This window comes from Hipposideros armiger, unplaced genomic scaffold, assembly GCF_001890085.2.
Source record: "Hipposideros armiger isolate ML-2016 unplaced genomic scaffold, ASM189008v1 scaffold_1744, whole genome shotgun sequence".
Taxonomy (NCBI): Eukaryota; Metazoa; Chordata; class Mammalia; order Chiroptera; family Hipposideridae; genus Hipposideros; species Hipposideros armiger.
The window spans coordinates 78684-83981 of record NW_017733094.1 but is presented as its reverse complement, the minus strand read 5'-3'; the positions used below and the strand labels follow the sequence as shown (position 1 = coordinate 83981).

At 44.1% G+C, this 5298-nt stretch overlaps 1 pseudogene; it reads left to right on the top strand.

Moving 5' to 3' along the window:
• Window positions 1–819: 819 nt before the first annotated feature.
• Window positions 820–3723, top strand: LOC109378109 (butyrophilin-like protein 3; annotated as a pseudogene).
• The last annotated feature ends 1575 nt before the right edge of the window (window positions 3724–5298 follow it).

The window sequence follows — 5298 nt, the reverse complement described above, 5'->3', positions numbered from 1 at the left end:
TATCTTTGTCTTGCCTGGTTACTCTGGCTAGGACTTCAAATACTATATTGAATAACAGTGGTGATAGGGAGTAAACCTGTCTTGTGCTGTCTTGTTTCTGAACGTAGGGCAAAAGGCTTCAGTTTCTCACCATTACTTATGATATTAGCTGAGAGTTTGTCATACAAAGTCAGACAATTAAGTTTGCGAACCCATCCTAGAAAAAGTGCTACATACCTCATTGGTGAATATCACTACAGTCACTTTTGAAGTACTCCCTATGGGAAGCTATGCACTGATGCCAGCATTCAGTCTGCACTTCAAAGCAATTTTGGAACTCTTTTTCTGGAAAGGCCATGAGAGTTTGTGTGTTGTTTAGGTTATCCTTTGTTGAATTATAGGGGCTCAATTTGTTGTAACTTCCAGGGCAGATTTCAAGAAGCACTCTTCAAACCACCATTTTTGTGATGTCTCTCTCAGTGTATTTTAGTAAAGTTTTATATGTCTAATTTAATGTTTGAAAACTCTTATGAAGATACATAAAATAGAAGTGACATTGCATGTAATAGCAGGTGAAAGAAAGTCCATTGAAATAAGTGATGCTGGCACAGATGTTATCTGTTTAGAAGAAAATAAAATTGAACTTCTACTTCATTTTATATACAAAAATAAAATCCAGGTGGAACAAGGATTATGAAGAAGTACAACGTTTTAAACATGTAGAAGAAATGATAGAAAAATATCTTTTCAATCTTGGGGTATAAGATGACCCCTTAAATGAGAATCAAACTGCTTTTACTGTTCAGTGGTCACTAAGGGATCTGTGGAACTGTTTTGCAGAGACATTTTTCCAGCCTGTACCCTGGCGTCTGCTATCTACTCTACTGGGAGTACTCTTCTCTGTCCTGTGTGTTGGTGCCATTGGTCTGACATTTTACTTTTGCAAACTAAAGGGTAAGTAAGAGAGGGAAGCAGTGGCCATGGCTTATTCATGCACCCAGCAGGGCTAGGATTAAGGATGCTCCCACACACCACCTGGGTCTGTTATTCCAGCCCCAGGCTCAGGGCACCATCACCTAGGCCACTGGGACAATAACCCTTGCCCCGCTCCAGGCTGGAGCTTCCTTAGGAAATGTCATTGGGCCCACCTTCCTCACAAAGGGCCCAGAATTAGGGGAAGAATGATTTTCACTTCCTGTCGGGCTGATATAAATTTCTAATATCACCAAGACTCCAGTAAAAAAGTTTCAGTGTACTTGAAAAGACTCATAACAAAAGAAATAAAAGTGACGATAACAAGATGAAATAATATTCAATTTCAATAGGAATTTTTACCCCCAAAACTAGATTTTTCCTCCTTGGAGATGATACTGCCCCTTGAGAATGTGTGCCGTGATCCCAACTTCACTCCAGGTTTTCGCTCATCTCAACTTCCCTTCTCCCTGATAACCTCCATCTCCACCTCCACAGGATCCCAGGTGTCAGCCCCTCCCTTCATCATGAATGTTCCTGATCTCTTCTTTTACCCCAGATAAAGACGCTTACTAGTGTGGGGATGGGAGCAGAAAAGGAGAGTTCTAAAAGAGCCCCAGAGCAATGAGGCAGGGCTGTGTTTGTACATTATATACTCTTGTGTCCACCACTGGATATTCTGTTTTTGTTACAGGGAAAATCTAGGCAGAATTGGGTAAGTGTCTTGTCATGTTCTGAGCCTTCCCCACAGTTCTCCTGGGTACCCTCCTGTTCCACAGTTTGAGCTTCTGGGGACTGTCTTAGCTCCAGGTTGGAAGGAAAGCATGATCAAGTCAATGAGGGCAGCTGGTTCAACATCCCATCCATTGACTAATGAACTGATCCTCAGATATGTAGGAAGGTTAGGATAGGCATCGGGATCCTGAAACCCCCTAAAACTGTCTGTACGTTTTGCCTACTGGTACATCCTGTGGGGAGAGGATCCGTAGATTTCATGAGTTCTCTGATGGTGTGGACCCAGGGTGGAGAAAGGTGTCTCCCTCAACCTCCTGCCTGGCTTGTTAGTTTGAGACAAGCATTCAAGACTTGTATCAGCACAGGAAATAGGGTAAGAGTGTTGTAGAGATTTCCTCTCACATTCTCCCCTGGGCCCCTGTTCTGTGATTTCAGCCTCTTCTGTGTTTTTGGTTTCAGACTGGAGAAGGGAGCATGGAGCTGCAGGTGAGAGAAGCTATTCCCTCCACCCCCATTTATCTCTTCCTTAGAAGTCCCTAGTTTATAAATCTTGAAACCCTGAGTTCATAGGTCATTGCAGAGACAAACTTGTGATGGGGACCCTAAAACTGTGTGTAGATGCTCAGGGAGGTGTGTTTGTAGAAAACCCCATGGTCCTCAGCAGACCTGGTGGACCTGTGACACCCACAAAGGTTAACCACCCTTGGGGTCCTGTCTCCCTGCCTTCTGCTCTCCATGTGATCACTGATCCTCCTGCTCTGTCTGCTTGTTTTCAGAACTGAGAGAGGCCCGGAAACATGCAGGTACCAATGCCAGAGGGGTGACAGTGGGACAGAGCTGAGGGTAGGCATGGAGAGGTAGCTGAACAGAGACAGACATGAGGAAACAGGAACACTGAGACACACTGGACTGAAGATTACAAATCTATGAGGCCTGGATCCAACCCAGACTCATTTCTTGGCCCAGGATTAGGAGGGGAGAGGACAGGGGGCTAGAGTCAGCCAGTGTAATGGTCAGGGGCTAAGCTCCAGGGAACTGAGGGCACTGGTGACTGGCCAAGGGGATGGACTGAGGAGAAGGAGGGGAAGTTGGGCAGGACTCAGAATAGAAGGGAATGGTTATAGGGGACGATGGAGGTCTCACACAGTCAAACAGTGGACTTACATGGAGGTACAGTGGTAGGGCTGGGGTGATATACAGGAGCTAGGACCTCACAGTTGGGCATCTCCAGGCATTGTTTAGATCCTAGGGCCCCACTGGGAATGAGGGAGGGAAGGGGGCAGTGTGAGACAGAGCCTTTGGCTGTGGGACCTGACCTGATCCCACCCTGAGCCAGTCTGCAGGGGGAGGGGGTTATCTCTGCATCCAGTCAGGTCCCTTCTCAGTAACTCATTCTCTCTCCCCTGCACCACACCCCAGTGGAGGTGACTCTGGACCCAGAGACAGCTCACCCCCAGCTCCACATTTCTGAACTGAAAAGTGTGCACTATAGGAGCATTCGCCAGGAGGTGACCGACTCGGACAAGAGATTTACAAGGAAATGTGTGGTGGCTTCTCAGGGATTCCAGGCAGGAAAACATTACTGGGAGGTGGACGTGGGACACAATGTAATGTGGTATGTGGGAGTGTGCCAGGACGACGTGAACAGGAATATGACATATGAGCGTTTGTCTCCCAACAATGGGTACTGGGTGTTTGGACTGAATAGTGAACATGAGTATCTCACATTCAAAACCTGTAGAATCACCCTCTCTCTGAGAACACCCCCTACACGAGTTGGGATCTTCCTAGACTATGAGGGTGGGACCACCTCCTTCTACAATGTAAATGATCAGTCCCACATTGACACCCTGACATTATCAGTTTGAAGGGTTATTGAGGCCCTATATCCAGCATTATGTGAAAGATGAGAAAAATGTGACCCCCATTGTGATCTGCCCAGTTTCTCCAGGATCAGAAGAAGAAGCACTTTCTGACACAGACAACCTGGAGCCCACCCCACAGGTGACCACACCCTTCCTGTCCAGGTGTGTGTAGAGGGACTCACACCTCACACTCTTCATCAGGATGCTGAGCTTCCTCTCAGTCTCCAGAGCCCTGCAGCAGACAACAGCATGGCTTCCAGATGAAGCAGCTGGCCAATCCATGTGGGGTCAGGGGTCATGACTGCCCTGAGGTGGGGAGGGGAGAAGGCCGATGGTGCACTTGGTTTGCACCAATTCTATGCAGCCAAAGGACCTTTGACAAGTAACAAGCTCTCAGGCTCCTCACCTGTAAAACAGGAACAGACATTCTTACCTTATGTTGAGTGAAGACCAGAGACAGTGAATGTGAATGATACTGCCTCTTGTCAGTGGCCTGGCATCAGTGGACAATGTGTTTTTTATATTAAACTTTTTCCCAGCCCAACTCTTTATGTATCCCATGTTAGTTCATTTCTCTATCCCCTACATTACCCATGGAGTATTCATTGAGCGCCTACTCTATCTGGCCCAAAGAATTAAAGAGGAGAAAATGCAATACAATTTATTCTACAAGTCCTAAATCACCCTGATACCAAAACCTGACAAGAACATTACAACTTAGGATACCAACAAAAAACAAAAAATCTGCAGACCCATATCCCTCATAAACAAAAATGCAAAATTTCTAAATAAAGTTTTAGCAAATGAATCTAACAATATGTTCAATGACAGTACATCACTACCACGTGCAGTTTATCCCTGGATTGCAGGGTTGCGTTAATAACCAAACATCCATCAGGGTAATTCACCACTTTAGCAAACTAGATGATGCACACAACACTTCGGATGGATTTTAAGGGCATTCTAGTAAGTGAAAAAAATCATTCCCCAAAGGTTTCATACTGTATCATTCCATTTTATGTAGTATTCTCAAAATGACAAAATTATAGAGATGGAGAACTGAGTAGCCAAAAAATAGTCACCAGGAGTCTGGGAGGGGGAGAGAGGGATGACTCTAAAGGGACAGCTTTAGGGAATTCTTTTATGGTGATGGAACAGTATCTTGATTATGGTGATGGTGTATGAATCTATGTATCTAATACTATACACACAAACACACTGTGAAAATGATGAAATATGAAATTGGCCTATAGTGTAGTAAATAGTATTATACCGATGTCAGTTTCCCAGTTTTGATATTGTACCATAGTTATGTAAGATGTCACCATTGGACAAGCTGGGTGATGGGTACACAGGACTGTACTATTTATGCAACTTCTTGTGAGTCTACAATTATTTCAAAGTAAATGTTTAATGAGAAGAAGTGATTGAGTTGGGTTGCAGTGGATTATGTATGGCAATGGAAAAAGGAAATGTTAAACAGATTTCAAAGATAATCAGTGTTATAGCCTACATCAGATAATGAAACAGAAGACTAAAAAATTCCTGTAGCTCTGAATATCAGAATAATTATCTTCAACTCATCTAAACTGCAGGGGACCAGCCACTGCATTATCCAAGTAAATGAGGATTAAATGCATGAACAAAAAATTTTGTATAAATAAGTAAAAAAGTTCACTTTAATGTAATGTGGAAGAGTTGAATTAGAAGCAATGAGTGCCAATATAATGAACATCTCCCTTAAAAA